This window comes from Suncus etruscus, chromosome 1 (assembly GCF_024139225.1).
Source record: "Suncus etruscus isolate mSunEtr1 chromosome 1, mSunEtr1.pri.cur, whole genome shotgun sequence".
NCBI lineage: Eukaryota > Metazoa > Chordata > Mammalia > Eulipotyphla > Soricidae > Suncus > Suncus etruscus.
In genome coordinates, this window is record NC_064848.1 from 135,645,189 (window position 1) to 135,668,168 (window position 22,980).

General features: G+C 33.0%; 1 protein-coding gene and 1 pseudogene across 2 annotated transcripts in view; both read right to left on the minus strand.

Moving 5' to 3' along the window:
- GRM8 (glutamate metabotropic receptor 8) overlaps positions 1 to 22,980 on the minus strand; it is a 971,850-nt gene that overhangs the window by 277,449 nt on the left and 671,421 nt on the right. The gene's annotated exons all lie outside the window — the stretch shown is intronic.
- LOC126029928 (uncharacterized) lies at positions 3,137 to 3,233 on the minus strand (annotated as a pseudogene).

The following is a 22,980-nucleotide window of genomic DNA, read 5'->3' on the forward strand; positions in this document are numbered from 1 at the left end:
CTAACCTTAATTCAATCCCCAGCATGCCACCTGGTCTCTAAGTCCCAACAGGAATGATCCCTGAGTATAGAGTCATGAGTAAGTTTGAACACTATAGGCCATGGCCACAAAACATAGAAACACATACACACAAAATTAAAGATAGAAGGCATATGTGATATATAAAGAAACCAGGTAAAATAATAGGCTATGTCCAATGAAATTAAAAACAAACTTGAGCACTCTTGAGGATAGAACCGAGTTTACCAAGGGGTAGGAGTATCAAGTAAGAATTCAGGGGACTCAAACTTGTGGCCTGTGGGCCGTTTGCGACCCTCAGTACAACATTTTGTGGCCCTGCCCTAGAGAAATCTTTTTTTGTTTTGTTTTATTTTAGTTGTCTGGGTCACACCCCTCAATGTTCAAGGCTTACTACCGACTTTGCACTCAAGGATCACCCCGACTTTGCCTCCTTCGGTCCCCAGGTAAATTGAGTTTGAGACCTCTGCATGTAGACAGCTGTGAAAAGATACTGGCATTTCAATGGTATATATAGTGGTTTACCACTAAAACTTACAAATATTTATATTCTTGTTAATATAACATATTCTTGTTAATTCAACATGTTTGTGTTCAGCAAGCTCTATAAACTTGCCCTCACTCTGTTATCAAAAGAGATGCGAACCAAGTCATAAAAAATTATCAGTACCCAGGCCACACAGGTGAAATCTAGCAATCTTGGGATGAGAAGGAAGGCCAAATCCCCATTCTGCTAAAGCCATGTGTGCTGCACCCGTTACCCACAACCCACAACCATTGCTCATCCATGTCCCTGCTTCATCACTAATCTATAGTTCTCTAGAGAGACACCAATCTAACCAAAACTCCAAATATGCTGGTATTTGGGCTGATATTCCAAAGACTTTATTGAAGTGAGTGTGGGCACTCTCTCCAAACCCTACCTTCTTGTATTTTCAAAAGCCCTGGCAGCCAAAAAACACAAAACACTAAAATCATAATATCATCAATAGTGCTTTGAATTCCTGGACCACATGGCCAAAAATGCCATTTTTGTTTAATACTGTCATTCTCATAGGAACACACCAATTTAGATATTTATGTATATTTGAAGCCACCTAATTTTGTGAATCTAAAACCACAATCAGAAACAAAAGATGAAACAGAATTATCAACTAACAATATCTTTTCAATGATATGATACAGGGTATTTAAATAAAATAAATTATATTAAAAACTCTTATTTGGGCCTGAGCAATGACGCAGAGTGGTAAGGAATTTGCCTTGCCAGTGCTAGCTTAGGACAGACCGCGGTTTGATTCCCCTGACATCCCATGTGGTCCCCCAAGAAGGAGCAATTTCTGAGCGCATAGTCAGGAGTAACCCCTGAGTGTCACCGGGTGTGACCAAACAAAAACAAAACAGAAAAAAGCCTCTTATTTTTGGAAATCAACATTAAGTCAATAAGTAGGTAATACACAAACAATCCTTAGAAACATACATGATAAGACCTCAATAAACGTCAGCATTTGCATCACTGTCATATTTTTTCACTGGAAATTTCAGAAGAAATAACTAAAGCAACACATCTGAGAAAAGTACCTAACTGACATTTTAAATCCTAAAATTTCAACTGTAACTTCAAAACTCAGAGGAAAAAAATCAATTATTAGGTTTATGTTATAATATAGAGGGATAAATTAAACATTATACTGATAAAACCTATTACAGCTTTCTGTATTGTGTATGTATATTTATATTTTATCTTTTTTTTTTTTTGGAGGATTGAGCCACTCTCAGCAGCACTCATGGGTTACTTCAGGCTCTGGACTCAGAAATCACTCCTGGCAGGCTCAGGGGAACATAGGGGATGCTGAGGATTGAACCTGGGTCAGCCACATGCAAGGCAAATGCCCTAAAAGCTGTGCTATTGTTATTGCTCCTGTATTTATATTTTGTATGTGTGCAAGTACTTAAAGTTATCTTAGACTTAACTTAATTTGAGAGTCTTTATAGAGCTGCATTAAAGTCACTGTTTATACAGAAAAACTAGGAATACCCAGTTCCTGTGTTTAATTAATCAAGCTTCATTATATAGATGTCTCCAAAATACCACAGCAGTAAAGAATAGAAGAATGGCTCTTTATGCTTAGATAGAAATAAATTCAATAATATTAGATTAGGATTAATTGTTTCAGCCTCAAACTAACTTCATAAAACTCAAAACAAGAAAAAACTATTTAAACAGATGAAAGACTATTTAGACCAATTATACAAATGCCTCCCAAATTTGTGTTGGTTTAATTTACTCTGTTCTGGACTTTTCAGATCAGAGCAATAACTTTGGCCAGAGTTGCTGATGAGAAAGAATATTCACAAAGAAAAACATATGTTCTCTTACCCATTTAGAAAGAAAACAACCCAGTACCTCATTAGCACTGTTCCTTGGGGAATCTTCCTAACAGAACCTCTTTACTTGTCCTAGACTAGGGGCTAGCACTTTACCAGAAGCTAATCTGAGTCAATCTTTGAATATGACTCATTTATTTAAACAGCTTTTCCTTTGCAGCAAGAGAGAGATTTAGTATGACATAAAATGTAAAGGGTTAACTTTTCCTACAAATTCACACAAATCATTAATATTTCCTGATGACTTTAGCTATTATATGTTTTATATTTACTTCCCTACTGCTTATATTATAATCTGGACAATATGATTATGACTATTTCTTCAATATTCACTAATATAAAATCCCTATTTCTCCAATACAGTAAAGATGTAGTGAAGCCTTCTTTATTATTATGCCTGAACTATCTAAGTTATTTTTTTAGGAGTAATACTTTATTCTCTGAAAATATGGAGTGTGGCCACAACCATCATAACAGGGGCTAGCCTGAAGGGAACAGTCCTGCTGGAGCACCAGGTACACACTGAGGGTATGGGGATCACGAAATAGGAGCCAGACCCCACTCAGTCCCATCTGAGTGTTCTGGTATGTACCACCCATGTGTGGTCCCTTGTAAACACGAGTTAGACTGGGGAGGAGGTTGCACACTCGTCTTTCAGGATAAAATGAGGGTCCCAGAGGTATGGCTGGACTTCAAGAGGCCCAGGAGCTGCCATGCTTTCTACTACATAAAAATTATGGAGTTCTTGATGAATTTGCGTGTCACCCTTGTGCATGCTAATCTCTGTTTAGTTCCAATTTATGTTTATGTGCAGCCAAAGCGAGCATTGAACTATCTAAGTCTTAACAGGTTTCTACAGTGGTCTATAAAATATTTACCTAATGGTGTACTACATTTAGAATTTTAGAAAATAATATATCTTTTGTGAAGACAGGCATGAAATGGCCATACCTATGGTGCTCAGGGCTTAGTCCTAGTTCTGCACTCAAGATCAACTCTTGGTAGGAATAGAGGCCTATGGGATGCTGGAGAGAGAATCTTGATTGGCAATGTGCAAGGCAAATGCTCTATCCTCTGTATTTTCTCTTTAGCCCTAGCTACCTATTAGGAGAGTTTTTTGTTTGTTTATTTGTTTTTGGCCAAAAAGTAGTTTCAGACTCTAGTTATAGAGAGTATTTATCCTGTTGATAACAGAAATCTTTTTCTCTCTTAAGTTTTGATACCATTTTTTCCTTAGGCTTTAATCTCTCCCATGATTCAGGTCTCAAATTCAATATCATATTAGTTGTAAACAATTGCACCCAGGTTTCTCCTCAAGTATCACCACCATTATTTTGCAGTATAAGTTCCATTCCAGTATCACTATATATTGTTTGCAGTTGCTTGTAAACAAACTAATGGCTCTAAATCTTTCTGAGGCTAAGACTCCTTTTATTCACAATTATAGCTACAGTTCCTGATAGTGTACAGTGGTCACTGACTGAATAGCTGAATTAACAAATGTAGGCATCAAAATTATAATAGATTGCCTTCAGAAGATGACTATCAGTTTCTTTTCTACTTGGATACTAAACATAAAGATCCTGAGTCTAATCTTAGTTCCTTGATTTACAATTTTAAAGAACCATTACTGGATAATGATATGACATTTAAAAAATTATTTGTAATTTAAAACAAATAATAGAAATGGATAGAGTAATTAGACATTATTATTTCAAAGCACTTTTGAAATTCACAGGGTTAAATTTTTATATAATTTAGATTCTCTAAACATAGTTCCTTTGTTATTAAGTGGGACCAAAAATTACCCTTTTATATATTAGCAATTTAGAGTGAATTATCTAAAGACTACAGTAGATTGCTAAATTTTAAATAGCATATTATCACAAATATGCAAACAAATACTGCTTAAATTTAACATTCTTAATAAGTAGTAAAGAAGATAAATGTCAGTAACAATTATATGAACACTTTTGATTTTTCTTGTTGCTCATTTCACAAATATAATAATAATATAGTTAGTACACTAGCTCTGAAAACATTTTTTATAAATGCCATCCAAGGTTAACACAAGCTCAAATGTCATTTGGTTTATCAAAGTTCCTGTTCAAAGATATGGAGCAATTCATAACTTTACTTTTATGCACTACCTATGAAATTGTATCTATGTAGATGTATATTAACATCGACAAAAATACATATCCTTTCTTTTAATCATATCTCCTTATGTTATTCAAATATAAAAAAGGATACAAACACATTCTATTGTAAATATAAAAGTTTTCTATATTAGAATTTCATTTTCTATTTAGAGCTTTCACAGAACTTAAAGCTATTCAACTAAAACCACACTTGAGTTTGCAAGATGATATTTTTTTCATAAATATTTTGTGTATAGTTGTCTAGATAATTTATGAACTGATTACTTTCTGCCTCAGTTCCAGTTAAGCATATTGCTATTTTCAAAAGTCAAAATAAGCAAATATGCTAAAAAAGAATTCAACATATAAAGGTATTAGTTTGTTTATAATAGCATATTTGCCCAAAGTTAAATCTTTATATTTGCATATCATTTCCAATTAAAACGCTCAGGAAGTTCAAAATGATGAAGCATACAACCTATAAAAGTGTAAAAACACTGCGCAAACATTGCAATAAAATACCTTATAACTTTTTAATAACATATGAGAGCTTGTGCCTATACAAACTGACTATGATTAAAATAAAGCAATTCTCACCAAATTTACTAGCTAACTAAGTTTTACCAGGTGAATATAATTTACCTCCCTCCTTGCAAACTAATTAATTAAATTAATTAATTAAAATTAGTTTTAATTTTATAAAGTCAGAAATCTTCTTTGCTTTAAACAATAAAATTAGGGAGGATCAGAAAGATATTTTATCAAATATATTTAAATACTTCCTATGGAAAAAATCTTGAAAGTATAGGCTGAAATGTTTATTGAGGGAAAATATTATTCTAAAAGATAAATATGGATAGAGAAAAATATAGCATTTGTGTCAAAAATGGGTGTAGTGAACAGTCATAATTATCTGAGTTTTCTCAAATGTTTTTTAACACTATAGAATTTGTCCAATCTAGAATTTATGACAACTTTGACATGTTGTCATTGAAAAAAAAAAAGTCAGGGAAAACAAATGTATTTTATTTCTTAGTAGAATAAAAGGATTACTAATGTTTTTTGCTATTTGAAAATTATTCCAGACAATGAACTTAAAGAGTGTTAATTTCCTTCTTTTTAGTCCTAAGACTGATATGGACAGAGTTGGACATTTAAATAACTTTCATAATTTTGATTAAAATTGAAACACTCATAAGAATAGTTCCCTAGAAAAAATATACCCCAGGCATTATATTTGAAGTACATATTCTTTAATCAAAATATCAGACAGAGTGTAAGTGTTCAGGAGTATTTTCACTGGATATTATTTCAACTCAGTAACAACAATAAAACACACAACTGTACCCCTACTGAAAAGATGTTTAATCCTACTTCCAATAATTATTTAACAAGCCAACAAAAGAGAATTCACTGAGGACTTACTTAAAATTGTTATTCTCTAGTAATTTTCTCAGATTGAAGGAAAAATTATATTCCAGAGTCAACCCGAATTTTGGTCAATGCCAAAATTCAGAAAACAGATCTCTAGTTAAAATAAACAAAAATCTAACAGTTTCCAAAATGGTGGTGAACTAAAGAAAGTACCATAGAGAAAAAATAAATCTCAGGGGCTGGAGAGACAGTGTAGCAGGTAGGACACTTGCCTTGCATGCAGTCAACCCATGTTTGAACCCTGGCACCCCATATCTCCCTTGCACACTGCTAGGAGTTACTCCTGAGAGTAGAGCCAGTGTAATCCCTAATTATCACTGGGCGTAGCTCACAAAAGCAAATAAAAAATAAAAAAAAATAAATATATATACACCTCTTACAGTTTCATAAAAGTAATTCAAATAAAGTAAAAATAAATATCAAATATTTGTAAGATTATAGATTACATGGAATATAATATATAGGAGAACCTAAGTGTCTTTGGAACAGATATGACATTGTACACATGGCATTAATGTTAAAATACCCAAAGAAATAATTAATAATATGGACTTCTCTAAACTTAAAAATGTTCTATTCAAGACGAGAAAACAAAATAATAATGTCAAGGAAAGTAGAAGATAAACTGCACACTTTAAGAAAATATTTTTAAAATGTAAGTCTGGAAGCAGCATGTTATCTAAAATAAGCAGAGAACACTTCAAAGTTAACAGCAGGAGCAGTCAAGCAATTGAAATAAAGTAAGGTGCTTGTCTTGCATGCAGCCAACCTGAGTTCAATTCATGGAACTTCATATGGTTTCCCAAGCCTGTCAGGATTGATCCATGAGTGAGAGCCAGGAGTAAGCCTGAAGCACTACTCAGCATGGCTCCCAAAAATCAAATTAATACAAAAGGAAGATAAACACATTTTTAAAGAATAAAAACTATAATAAACGCCTTAACAAAGTTGGGCCAGAGTGATAGCACAGCACTAAAGCATTTGCCTTACATTTGCCTTGCACATGGCTGACCCAGGACTATCTGAAGTCTATTCCCAGCATCTCATATGGTCCCCAAAGCCAGGATTGATTTCTGAGCACACAGCAGGAGTAACCAACTGATCCCCACTTGGTGTAGCCTAGCCTCCCCAAAAAATAAACAAATAAAAAAAGAAGATATACAGTTAACAAATAATAATATGAAAAGATGTTCAATATTGTATGTCTCTAGGTGGTAGCAAATTTATGATATCACACACCTACTTTAATAAACAAATCTCAAAACTATGACAAATCAAATATTGAGAAGGATAAAGAATAACAGAAATGTCCTTTTATTGTTAGTAGGAATGCTTTTGCAGTTTAAATGACAGTTTGGCAATTTCATACCAAACTAAGTATGGTTAGTATGCTTATTACTCAGCATTTAATTTTTTTCTATTTTCCCAAAAGACTTAATCAATTATTTCAACACAAAAACTTACAAACTAGTGTTTATAGAAGCTTCATTTATAATTCCTGATATTTGGAACCGGCCAAATGCATTTCAGAAGATAGATGAATAAATAAATGGATAAATACATAAATAAATACATGAAATTATTATGTGGCACTAAAAAGGACTACATTGATATATAAAGACTAGGAATCAGTTTATATGCATATGTAAAAAAAAGCTATATATTATCTAACTCCAACTATAAGATATTCTTGAAAAGACTAACTTTTGGATATTAAAAATATAGTAGTTCCAGAGGAGATTAAATGCAGAGAAATGAGTTGGCAGAGGGCTGGAAAGTTTTCAGTGAAAATATTATGGATATTATAATAGTGACTTCATGTCAAAATCCACAAAATGCAGATCAAAAACTAAACATGGGGCTGGAGATCTCAGGGCATGCCTTGCATACAAATGACTCTGGATCTGTTCCTCCAGCATCAACAGATGTGGGCCCCAAGCACGACCAAGGTAGCACATATAATTCTTGGTACTGTAAGCCCTGGGCAGCATATATTCTTAAACCCTCACATTAAACCTGGCTGAGCTCAATAAAACTGTCTGAGAATGGTCCCCAAAGCCCCTTAGTTAAACACTCAAGTGGCTCAAAACAGAATTCAAACGATCAATATTGGATCTTATATGTCATTAGTGTAAGATTTATCAGTTCTGAAACAGAATGTTCAAACTGGGAAAGGCCATATGTTTGCAGGAGTGGAGTATAAGGTACCCTAACCTTCCACTCAACTCTACAAGTTTTCTAAGGGCTAAAGAAATGCATCAGCTAGGGTGTTGGTCTTTCACATGACTGATCAGGGCCCAATGCATGTAACTACATATTGTCCCCTAAATCCTACCAGGAGCAATAATTGATTATAGTGTAATGGATAATCCTTGAACACTGGTCAGTGTGGACGATAAAACAAAATAAATTTTAAAAATAAAATAAAAAATTTAAAGTATTATTAAATATAAAATTTAATATATTTTAATAATTACAATATTAACAAGATGTGAGCTTTTTGCATGTAATAATTTCTTTGTCACTATCTAAGAAACTGTAGGCTTTGTATTAAAATTTAATTTTTCCTACATTTTAAGCTTTATTAATAGATATTAAATGTTATTATTTCATAAAGTAATTCATTGGGTTTTAAAATTTAAATGCTAAATACTATACCTAGCAAAGCAAATTTACATAATTGAATCTGCTGTTAATGGAGAGAGAGAGAGAATGATTAGGATGTGCTTTATTTCCTCTTCATCAAAAATTTCAGTGAAATGAAGCCAAGCATAAAAGAGTAAAGATTATGTAATTTCATTTATGTGAGTACAAAGGCAGGCAACCCTAGGCATGCTGTTAGAAGTCTGAAAGTGACTTCCCAAGGAGAGTTGTAATGACTAGATGAGAGCACAGGAGGATTTTGAAGTATCAGCTAAGGGCTGGGGATTGTTTGAGTATTCTGGATATGGAGTTAGTATGATTTTCTGTTTGTAAATTGTATTATACTATAGCTATAGCACATCCTCCTGTACATATACATTATTAAGTAAAATAAGTGACAGTAAACATCATTTTAATTATATTCAGTTTTGAATAAAGCAAAGTGTCTAAATATTAAAGCATATAATTTTTATATAAAGCAGATATTTAAATAGACCAAGAAAGATTCACAAGGACTTAATAAAAGATATAGAATTTACTGTTAAAAAGTAGAACTTGATGTCCAGTACGAAATATTACAATTATAGGTATATGTATATTACCTAGACTGTCAGCAACAAAAAACATAAAATTTGTGGAAATGAGATTTTTTTAAACTGAATTGTCATAAATGTTTTTAGCTTTCTTAAAAACTTGAGCCATCTGCCTTCTAACTACTAAAATTTCCTTTTAAATTTCTGTTTAAATTACTTGAAAAAATGAATAGGGCTTATGCATTTTAATTTTTGTTTTTGGACCACACCCTGTGATGTTCAGGGTTTACTCCTGCCTCTATACTCAGGAATTACTACTAGTGGTATTCAGGAAACCATATGGGTTGTTGGCCAGTCATATGCAAGGTGCACCCTGACCATTGTACAGAGACAATTAAACGGGTTGAGAACTGATACAATCATTTTATTTTTCTATCCGAGCTACATATGACAAATTATCTTTAAGTTCTTTGCACAAGTCATATATTTATTTCATTTACCATATCTAATTGAGTTTTCAAAGTTACTTAACATTGTCGGTATACAGTACTCTACTATATGTATCTTGAACACCCTTGTAAGCAATAGCTTGCACTTCTTAATTATGTTAGCATTTTACTCAAGTCAACATTAATCAGTCTTTTATCCTTGTATCTCAACTAAGATGTTAATAAGATATAAAAAATCCATAAAATGGCTGCAATAGAAAAAATGTTAACTATAAAAGTATAACTATAAAATCCTTGAGAATAAATGTATTAAACCTTAAATAAACAAAACATTAACTCACTTCAGATGACACAGTATTACTGATTATAAGAGATTTATCAGATATTTTAAAACTGATGTACTTATGGAATAAGGTATGAATACATGTCTATTAAGAGGATATTTATTTGCGGCTGGACAGATAGCATGGAGGTAAGACTTTGCCTTGCATACAGAAGGATAGTGGTTTGAATCCCGGCATCCCATATGGTCACCCGAGCCTGCCAGGAGCGATTTCTGAGCATAGAGCCAGGAGTAACCCCTGAGCGCTGCTGGGTGTGATCCAAAAACTAAAAAAAGAAGAAAAAAAGAGGATATTTATTCATGCTTGAAATTCAATGTGTCTAGAGAGGGGTTTTGTTTATTTTTTTCTTGGGGGTACACCTAGTAGGATACTCAGGACTTAATGTTGGCTCTGCTCAGAGATCATTCCTGGCATGTTCAGGGAAACATATCTGGAGCTGGGAATAAAACCTGGGCTAGTCACAGGAAAGGCAAGAATCATACATGCTATACTATCTCTTCAGCCCCACAAAAGAAAGGTTTTTGTATTTTTAGAAGACAGAGGGAAAAATTACAATTCCCATATGTGTTATTCATAATATGCCCAAATATATATTAAAGAACTAAAATTTAAGTTCATCAGAGTATCAAAAGTTTGTTTAGTTTCCAACATAATCTAAATTAATAATTGACTAGAAGAGAAATCCAGAAATACTGGGGACTAAAAAAGATAAAATAATAAAAGAAGTTGAATACATTAAAGGTGAGTTTAAAAATTAACTGAAAGCAGAGAGATAGCACAGAAGATAGGATGCTTGCCTTTCATGTGGTCAACCTGGGTTCAATTTATAGCATTCTATTTGGTTATTCAAGAACCACCAGGAATGGTCCTTGAGCAGAGTCAAGAGTAAGCCCTGGGCACTGCCCAATGTGGCCTAAAACAACAACAACAACAACAACAACAAATGAAGACATAAAAGAAGAATTAAAAATGTAAGAGCTGTGGCTAGAGCCATGGCACAGCCATAGGGCATTTACCTGGCATGTGACTGACCTAGGACAGAACACAGTTTGATCCCCCAGCACCCCATATGGTTCGCTAAGCCAGGAGCTATTTCTGAGTGCATAGCCAGGAATAACTCCTGAGCATTACAGGGTGTGGCCCAAAATCCAAAAAATAAATAAATAAATAAATAAATAAATAAATGAATGAATAAATAAATAAATAAATGAAAAATACAAAAGTATAATTATACAGTTTGGTACATAATAAACATTTAATAGCTGTTTGCTTTATAAAATGAGTGTGACATATATCTATACATTCTATTAACACACACTCCATATTTTATTTTAATAGAAAAGTTACTAGTTTCTCCCTGGAACATTATATACATATGAAGGTATTGTGATTTCTATAAAAGTTATTTTTTATAGTCCTGGGTTTTGAACATACTCAGAAAGCTGAGAAAATCAAATTTCTTAAAGTATAACTATTAGGTACCTGAATTTAAAAAAAACATACCATCCTTATCACTCACTTTCAAACTTTTTGATTAAACTATAATATAATTAAAAATTAATAACCTTAAAGAAAAAGTAATCAAGTCTCCAGTATAATTTTAGGTAGATTCTTTCTAAAATGAAATATCACTAAAAATAATTATCTCTAATATTTGGGAGCTAGCCATTCTATTATAAACTTCTTTGCATTTTAAAGAAAATATATGGTTGGACCAGAGATAGTACTGCAGATAGGGTGCTTGGCTTGCAAAAGACAGACCTGAATTTAATTTCACTAGACCACATACATTTCCCCCAAGCACTTCTAAGAGTAACCTCTGAACAAAGAGTTGAGAGTAACCCAGAACACAGCAGTATGTGGCCCCAAAAATATAAAAGAAAAAGTACATGATTTTGAAGGAAACAATAATAAAAAGAGAATGGTCCACTTTTATCTCCTGTAATTTATTATATGCCCTATAAAAGTAATGCACTTTCACATTTACTTGAAGAAAGATTTAAAACATATCTCTATTAGTTTATCAAGAAGCTGTCTTCTTTATTAGTGACATAGATTAAAATTCCAACTTTTCCCTTTTTGACCCCACTAGTCATCCTTATGAATAGAATTTTAAACTGTGTTCTATAAAATTCTTGTATTCCCAGATCTATCCCACTTGTTTCATTCTTTTTACAGATGAGATGATTAAAGTATTAACACTATACATATTAGATAGCAAAATATTATCCACATGCTATACAGTATAACTATAATCTTATGAAGTACTTCCTATATATATTACATTCTGTAGGAATCATGATATATATACATAATTTTATATCCATTTTATAGATGAAAAGCCAAGAAACACAGGATTTGTTAATAATTGCAAAACATGGTGGAAAGGACTCATCAGGAAAAAAAGAAACCTAAAAAAGCAACTAGATTACAATGATACAATTTATACAGTTATAAATTTATCACCAGTGGATTACCTGATCAATCCACACAACAGTCTTTTTAAAAATATGTGCTCAAATTTTGGGCTATTTTCAGAATAAGATGTCAAGCTATTTCTCCAGCTTTGCCTAACAAACAAAAACTTTAGAACTGTTGTCATCTGAATTACAGACCAAGGAGGAAGAGGATCATTGACATTATGTTATAATAATATTCAAGACATTATTACATTTATGGCTCCAGAATCACAGTGAATGACACCACAAAGGAGTGATATTCCAATTGGGCTGTATGAAACTGGGCATAGAATCTAAGCTCTGAGCCCTGACAATTTTAGCAGACATTGTTTAGTATGTATGGCCTTCTACGCTGTGCCATCAATACCAAAACTCTGCAGTCATCAGAAACCAGGATAAATAGCAAGCCCAGATCAAGCTTACAGAAAGGGTTTTTTTTTTTTGTTTTGTTTTGTTTTTAACGTAAGTAGGCAAAATCTTTGACATTAACCAAGTTTCCAGGTTACCAGCTCCTTTATCAAGTAAGATGCAGGCTTCTGCCCAAGGCAAGGATCTGGTAGGAGACAAAAACCCCAGGAATTTTAACAGAGCAGTGTGGTAGTCTGGGCTTTCTGTCTTCTTTGTCATCAGAGTTAAGCTTCTGTAAATGCCAAAGTATCAGTTTAAAATAACCTTTCTTGTAAATTGGCCTTGAAGAAAGAGAAGAGGCATATTATAGAAAGCTAGGAATCCTCCCCCATCACTGAAACATCACTCAAGACCTTCAAATTAAAACATCAAAGGCAGAAGATGGCTACATCTACAGTAGAAAGCCCTGAGATCACAATTATTGAACTGGAAATAGATTTAGCCATAGGAGATAGAGGAATCAAGAGTCCCCACTCAGGTTGGTCTGCCCTATTTGGAAAATGCCCTGACAGACTTATTCCTCTCTGACATCACATCACAGGCCTGAAAACAAACAAACAAAACAAACAAAAAGCCTATACAAACAAATTAAAATAAAACTTCAAGTCAAAAAACTGTAAAAAGCCAGAAACTGTTAGTTTTGGTGACAGAGTTAAAGAAAAATAAAATTTCTCAGAAATCAATCTCAATAGTATGAAAATAGGGAATCTAACTGACAATGAATTTAAAATAATATTATAAAGCAGATAAATGAGGTAAATCAATTTATATGAATACAGAACAAATTATTAATAAAATGATAAAGGAAATGCAGGTACAGAGGGAGTACATCAAGGAGATAAAAACTTCAAAAATATTACAAACAGAAATGCTGAGCTGACAAACATAATGAATAAAATGAAGGCCTCCATGGAAAGCATTAAAAACAGGCTCAATTTTGCAGAGGATAGAATAAATAAAATTTAAGATAATTATTCAATAATAAAATTGAACTCACACTCATTATGAGAGATAACATATGAGCTAGAGCATTTAGAGATATAACATAATATGTCAATAAGGTGAGAGAATTAAGATAACAAAGTACTTATTCAAAGAAGTAATAACAGGACTTCCAAAGCATAAAGGCGCAACTACAGAAATCTAAAAAGCTGAGAATCCAAATTCTAAATATAAAAATATGTACGCAAGATGCACTATTATTTTAATTATTTCAATCCACTATTCTTAAATTCGCAGTTTTCAATAAATCCACACTTTGAAATCTACGATGAAAAAGTTAAGTCCTAAACATCATTAAGTATTAAGTATTAAACAGAAATTAATAAGAAATATTGGATTTCTAAAAAAATTCTACAGAGAATCTAAGCACATTTATGATTCTAAGAATCTGAAACCTTCAACTAAGTATACTCCACTCTGAAAAATTGCCATTCAGTTACGATGGAAAAAGAAAGACATTCCTTGACATGAAAAAGTAAAATATAACAATGAAACATCAAAAGGGAGAAACAATGGGAAATCATATATTTGTTAAAAAGATAACAAGTCAATAATAGGATAAAACATATCTTAGGTACTGACCAAATGATTGAAACCACATGATAATCACAAATTAAAATTCTATGTAGAAATATTTTCAAGAATAATTTAATAAATTAAAATACTACACAAACTAAACCAAAATGAATTAAAAAAGCACACAGAAACCCATAGAAAAAGAAAAACATCAAAAAGTAAAGAAAAAAAAACGAGAAAACAAAAAATAGAATGGTACATTTTACTAAGTTCCATGTGTAAATAATGATCTTAAATCTGGACTCACCATGAGAGGTGTATAAACTTGTATACAAATATGCATAGAAGTGATTATCTATATTCTCATTATAAGAAACATAGCATATATTAAAACAACAATATTCTAAGTCAGAGATTACAGCAATAAATATAAATAAGATGGGAAAGTTAGGAACTGTTAGAGTAAATAAAATTCCACTATATATACTCAAAAATATACTATTCAGCTATTAATAAACTTGAGATCATTATTCTCAAGTCTATCTGCAGAAAACTCAAGATAAGTAAAATAATTCAGGAAGAAAATGACAAATATACTGGATGTATATATAAATAGATATATATAAATATATATACTGGATATTTTATATATATACTGGATGTTCTCATTTATTTGTGCAGAATAAATCAAGGAAAAACAAACAAAAATGGCAAAATACAATAAAAACTTAAATTGAAATTTATGATAGTCACCACAGAGAAATGGAATAGGTAGAAAGGGATGGATGAAGAGAGGTATTTTAGTAATGTAATGGCATTTTTAGTAATGGAATGGAATTTTGGGGGTGAGTGCAACAAAAGTATAGACAGAGAGATGTCCAAGTTTGAAGTGTATTTTAGAGATCGTCACAGTATTAGAATATAATGGTAGATCAATACAACTGAATTAAAGATAAGCATTCTTGTTACTTGACCAAAATCCGAAAGTACTTAATTATGAAACTGGATTAAAATTCTAAGCATGTAATGTCCATGCATTATATTTTAATGTAATGTAAAGCATTTTGTGACCATGAAGAATACAAACATTAACTGTGAACTTCAGAACCCTCCCTCATCACCTCTGTGCTTTTCCCTCTTTCATCATTCTTTCTTCCTCAGGGCTGCAATCTGCAATCCTTTCTGATCTAGGTCAGCCTTTAACCCTCAATTACTGAGTTCAAGTTACACTCTACCTTTTTTGTTTTGGGCCACACCCAGTGACTCTCAAGGATTACTCCTGGCTATGTGCCACACAAACTCAAATACATTGGAGTCAACTTGACCAAAGACATGAAGGACCTATACAAAGAAAACTATAAAGCTCTGCTCCAAGAAATAAGAGAGGACACACAGAAATGGAAACACATACCCTGCTCTTGGAATGTCAGGATTAACATCATTAAAATGGCAATACTCCCCAAAGCATTAAACAGATTTAATGTGATCCCCTTGAAAATACCCATGACATTTTCAAAGAAGTGGATTAAACACTTATGAAATTCATCTGAACAATAAACACCCTCTAATAGCTAAAACACTCCTAGGAAAAAGGAAAATGGGAGGCATTACTTTCCCCAACTTCAAACTATACTACAAAGCAATAGTTATCAAAACAGCATGGTATTGGAATAAAGACAGACCCTCAGATCAGTGGAATAGGCTTGAGTTCTCAGACAATGTTCCCCAGACATACAATCACCTAATTTTTGACAAGGGAGCAAGAATTCCTAAGTGGGGCAGGGAAAACCTCTTCAACAAGTGGTGCTGGCAGAACTGGTTAGCCACTTGCAAAAAAGCGAACATAGACCCCCTGTTACCATCATGTACGAAGGTAAAATCCAAATGGATTAAAGACCTTGATATCAGACCTGATATCATAAGGTATATAGAACAACACTTTGGTAAAACACTCCATGACATTGAGATTAAAGGCATCTTCCAGGAGGAAACTGCACTTTCCAAACAAGTTGGAAGCAGAGATAAACAGATGAGAATACATTAAGCTGAGAGGTGTGTCCACCTCAAAAGAAATAGTGCCCAGGATACAAGAGCCAATACGGAATGGGAGAAACTATTCACCCAACACCCATCAGATAAGGAGCTAATATCCAAAATATACAGGGCACTGACAGAACTTTACAAGAAAAATACATCTAATCCCGTCAAAAAATGGGGAGAAGAAATGGACACTTTGATAAGAAAGAAATACAAATGGCCAAAAGGCACATGAAAAATTGCTCCTCTTCACTAATCAACAGGGAGATGCAAATTAAAACAAGGATGAGATACCATCTCACACCACAGAGATTGGCATACATCACAAAGAATGAGAACGATCAATGCTGGCGGGGATGTGGAGAGAAAAGAACTCTTATCCACTGCTGGTGGGAATGCCGTCTAGTCCAACCTCTATGGAAAGCGATATGGAGATTCCTCCAAAATCTGGAAATTGAGCTCCCATTTGACCCAGCTATTCTACTCCTAGGGATATACCCTAAGAACACAAGAATACAACACAAAAACCCCTTCCTCACACCTATATTTATTGCAGCACTAGTCACAATAGCCAGGCTCTGGAAACAACCAAGATGCCCTTCACCAGATGAATGGCTAAAGAAACTGTGGTTCATATACACAATGAAATATTATGCAGCCGTCAGGAGATGAAGTCATGAAATTTTCCTATACATGGATGTACATGGAATCTATCATTCTGAGTGAAATAAGTCAGAGGGAGAGAGAGACACACAGAATAGTCTCATTCATCTATGGGTTTTAAGAAAAATAAAAGTAATTTTTGCAATAATCTTCAGAGACAATGAGAGGAGGGCTGGAACTTCCAGCTCACTTCATGAAGCTCACCACAAAGAGAGGTGAGTGCAGTTATAGAAATAACTACACAGAGAACTACCATAATCATGTGAATGAATGAGGGAACTGGAAAGCCTGCTGGAGTACAGGTGCGGGTGGGGTGGGATGGAGAGAGATTTGGGACATTGGTGGTGGGAATGTTGCACTGGTGAAGGGGGGGTGTTCTTTACATGACTGAAACCTAATCACAATCATATTTGTAATCAAGATGTTTAATAAAAGAAAATATATCTGAAAAAAAAAAAAAGAAATCACTCCTGACTTGGGAGGACCATATGGAACACTGGGGGATTGAACTACGGTCAGCCCTAGGCTAGCCGAAGCAAGTCAGTTGCCTTACCACATGCACCACTGCTCTGGCCCCCATTAACTCTTTTTTTCTGGGATTTGGCTATCAATTGTTTTTAATTTTGACATTTGATAAAGAAGTTATAGAAAGTAAAGAATACGTTAAAAATATGTGGCTAAGGTCCTAGAAGGGACTAAAATAAAAACAGTGATTTGCTTCAAGTTTATTTTTATGTAGACCTTATAATTATGCACACATAAATACTATATTCTACAAGAAACTGAGAGCTTAACAAATCTTGTCTCGAGTAAATATAAGAGAAATTAAATGTTAAAAAAGTTTATCCCCTTATTTAGAAAACAGAAGTTGTACAATTACACTTCCAAATTTTATGATGACTTAATTTATAAGATTAACATTTGATAACAAGCTTGAAGTTCCTTAATCAGAAACTGAAAAACTACTTAATTCCAAATCAACTTGTTTACCTCTCTTCATATTCAACGCCTCCATATATGCCACTTAATTTAAAAAAAAATGTATAAATATTTCCAGAACTTATTTTCCTACTTGAAAGCCTTCAGTTTCAAAAATAAATTGTATGATATACTTCTGAAATTACTACTGATAATTTTGTCAATATTAATCCAAATATTAAAATAGATATTCATATTTAATATCAACAGATAATCATTTCACCACATTTACATGTTTTTCTCCTTACTATATAATATTTAATTATAAAGAAAGAATGCATCTTAACTTCTTGATATGAAAATGCTAGGCTTCAATTTTTTTGGACATTGGCATGTTATATTCCATTTTAAGTTTATAGAAATACAAAAATACAATAGGTAATGACAATTGTTTAATAGCACATGCTCAAATAATTAACTTTATTAGTTCATTTTACAAACAATGCAATTGGGAAAACTTATTCATCAAAATTCTCTGGTCTCCAAAGTCTAGTATCTAGCTTAGAGTCAGAATTCAAAAGGACAAGTTCCCTTCTTCTTTCATGTTTTCCATTTGATCTATACTTGCTTTTTCCCATTTCAGGTACCTGCCTCTCTTGGTTTCTACTGAAATTATTTTTTATCTTGTCATCCCTATCTACTTTCATATTCTTTCTTCTTAGAAAATTCCTGTCATAACTATTTTCCTAAAATACAGATCCTAGCACATCACTGGCCTACTCGAAATACTTTCTGCTGCCTACCATATCACATTCAAACAGCAGAGCGTGGTAGAGATCTTTAATCAATTCCAAGTTCAACCTGTCTCTCTCATATTCAGATGCTCCCATGTCACTATCTTCAAGTTTTAGATGATGGATGCCACCTCTCTAGAATGTATGATCCACATCATCTTTTACCTACTATTAAACTGCTTTGTCTACCAGGGGTCCTCAAACTTTTTAAACAGGGGGCCAGTTCACTGTCCTTCAGACTGTTGGAGGGCCAGATTATAGTAAAAACAAAAATTATGAACAAATTTCTATGCACACTGCATATATCTTATTTAGAAGTGAAGAATCAAAATGGGAATAAATACAATATGTGGCCCGCGGGCCGTAGTTTGAGGACCATTGGGACTCTACACCAATATTTTTCCACATCCTATCGACTGGAGGATATGTCAAATTCTATTTGTAATTTAAATTAAATTTCACTGGCTTTCTGTGCTGAACTATTTAAGCCTTGCTTATTCTAATCTCAGAATAGGTCTGTGTTTGTACATGTTCCTATACTTCCATCATATAACATATCAACTGCAATTGTTAATTAATAGCATGCCTATTCTTTTTTTTTTTTTTTTTTTTTGGTTTTTGGGCCACACCCGTTTGACGCTCAGGGGTTACTCCTGGCTATGTGCTCAGAAATCGCCCCTGGCTTGGGGGGACCATATGGGACGCCGGGGGATCGAACCGCGGTCCTTCCTTGGCTAGCGCTTGCAAGGCAGACACCTTACCTCCAGCGCCACCTACCCGGCCCCAGCATGCCTATTCTTCTGTTAAACTGTGATAATTGAGAACTCATAGAATCACACTTGATTGATATATGTTTTCTTGATACTTTTTCTTGAGGTACATTATAGAATTTACAATAAATTGTATGTGGGATCCATAATGATATATCAAAGATAAAGATTACTGTAAGCAACTTCAAAAAGACAGTAACAATGATGGCACTGGCATCTACATGTTAAACAATTTCATATTCAAAAGAATGTTGAGAGTTTACAGTGTGAAAAGACTACAGAAATTAAATAATTTTATTTAAATGATACTTCTATTTCAGATGAGATTGAGAATAAGAGATAAATCAGATTCATGAGCCAGGAGTCAGTAATAGTAAAACTAGGATAAAAATCTAGAATTCCAAGATATAGTTAAGATATTCTGCCACTCTATTATATACTGTAATACATTTTAATTAAAAATTGAAAAAATATATTTGTTGTATTAATATTATAATATGCATGAAGACAAATATATCCAAAATTTCCCTAAAATATGCTTATGAGTACGGACTTTCTAAAAATTTACTCTAAATTTAATTTACAAAATTTATGAGGAACACTAAAATAACATAATCTTTGTAAATTTCATGGTGGTCAACCATCCTTTATTTAAAAAAATGGCTTTTCTTCATTAAACAAAATGGAATATTCAGAACAGAAATAAATTATTAGTAGGGCTAAATATCTTTCAAAATTATATCATAAGTTAGTTAACTGATCTTGGAAATAGAGCTGCTCTAATTATATAAATTTACATAACTCTCCTATACTTGAAATATTATTTTTGAAAAATCTTAATATGTCTTCTATTTTATATTTAATTTTAAACTTCTTATGATGATGTTAATAATAAAAAATGCTGGGGCTGGAGCAATAGAACAGCAGTAGACTGACTGTAATCTCATATGGTCCCCCAGCCTGGAGCGATATCTGAGATCAGAGCCAGAAGTAACCCCTGAGGTCACTGGGTGTGGGCCAAAAACCAAATAAATAAATAAATAATAAGTGTCAAATTTCACTAAATCAGATACATCTGCTTTGTTTCTGTTGTAATCATTTATATAGTGCTATAGTTATTAGTTGTGAGGGAAATATCTGGAGGTGCTTTGGGATCAAGCAATTCTGGGAGGTATCTAGGAGCGATTAGGAATGTATCTGATTGTGCTCCATTTCCATATAGTGAAGAAGATCAAACCCGAAGGCTTGCTATGTGAATCTCATGTTCTGCCACTTGCACCATAGTCCCAGTTCCTATTCTTTAAACATTCTGCTGATTTTAAACCTATCCATACAAATCTAATAAACTCTCCACTTAATTTTGTTGGTTTGTTAGTTTTGTTTTGTTTTGGTTTGTTTTGGGGACTACCCAGGAATGCTCAAGAGTTGTTCCAGATTCTGCACACAGGGACTGCTCAAGAGGGCGGAGGTATAGGGGTACTCAGAGGTCAAACTCAAATCAGGCACTTGTAAGAAAATCATCCCACCCACTGCATTATCTCTCTAGTTTGTGATCATGCTATTTCCCCTGCCAGGTAAGTATAGCATTTTTTTCTTAAAAAAAAAAATATATATATATATATATATATGTATATATATACACATACACACACATAAAATATATATATATATATATATATATATATTTAAGCACCATAATTCCAAACGTGTTTGTAGTTGAGAGTCAGTGAGTTTTATTCCGCCTCTTGGTGCTTGAGCCAAAAGCCAGAAATGTTTCTTTCTTTATTAAACAAATATCCATCCAACCAGGTGAGGCAGGGTAAGTAAGATCCAGGTGAACTTTTAAGGATCAAAAGAAGTGGTTTAAGGGAAAGAGGAAGATGGGCATATTATCTTTGGGGATAATACCTGGATGTCATCTTGCAACCATTGATATCTCTCATTGTTCTATTGTACTTGTGGGGAATTAACACCCACTTTGATCTAACACAGCATCAATTCCAGACTGAGAAAGATGTGCCTTCTATTACTATATATTCTATTTTCAGCATATTTATTCTTTTGTATTTGTAACAGATGATTACTTTATAATTCAGTGATTCATTAAGATTTTTAAAAAGAAATTAAAATTATATTTTAATCAAATAGCTCTATAGACAGTTTTATCTTACGAACTTAGCATTAATGAGTTCACAAAGCACTTCCTACGATTAAAGCATACTTCTGCCTCTTAGACCACTTTAAGATATTTCATGCGGGCCCGGAGAGAGAGCACAGCGGCGTTTGCCTTGCAAGCAGATACAGGACCAAAGGTGGTTGGTTCGAATCCCGGTGTCCCATATGGTCCCCCGTGCCTGCCAGGAGCTATTTCTGAGCAGACAGCCAGGAGTAACCCCTGAGCACTGCCGGGTATAACCCAAAAACTAAAAAAAAAACAAAAAAAGATATTTCATGCAATCATTTTTGCTTCTTAATCAAATAAAAATGTTCATCTATTTGTTTACATTAATTATTAGCATAACAGCTTATTGCTCTTATAATTTATTTATAATTATTTTGTTTATCATAAATATTTTATTTTATTAATTATTTTCTTACACAAATTTCAAAATTGTGTATTTGAAAATATTCTTCTAAGTCCTGAAAAATTATATTTCTAAAGAATATGATGAAAATATGATCTCTCTACCAGTCTCTGTGATCAGAAAAATGTTTACTTATTTTCTTGAGTATACTAAGCAATGAAATAATTAGACTACTCCTTCAATACCAGGAGCTACTCCACTTAACTTAATGTCACAAAACCATAATATGAAAGTGCAATAAATAATTTCAATTAAATAAATCCTCTCTCAGATTGTTACAAACTTTGATTATTTTTTTCTCTCTTTTGTGTCTATTATAGTTTAATAAAAACTCACTCAGCTACAAAATATGAGATTTAAAGACCTAAGCATATCTCTTCTCTCAGGTCTTCACCTCTTTGTTTTCATTGCTTATATTTTCCCATAAATCACATACAGCGGCATCCTAAGATCTCTTTGATCTACCAGGAATGTCCCATAACAACAAAATCTGTATTATCTGCTCCCTATCATTGATAATTCAGAATATAACAATATCTAAACATTTTTACTATTTAAATTTTTACTATTGAGAATCAAGGGATTTTAATACTAGTCATAACAAGTAATAGCTAAATTCTTGTAATGTAAATGTCATAATGCCTGTTCTGTGATGCTAGAAGTAGAGAAAACCAATATAAAAAGAACTTTGCAAAGCAGATGGAGAAATTTTTGGATTTATGACAGGCTTTAAGTTCTTATAACAAAATCTCATTTTACAGCTGTTTTCATCCATATGGGGTTTCCTGATACAGCCTCATAAAATATTATTTTTTAAGCTTAAGTTTAAGTTTAAATTCATTTCTATAACCCACTATCAAACATTAGCTGTGCCTGCT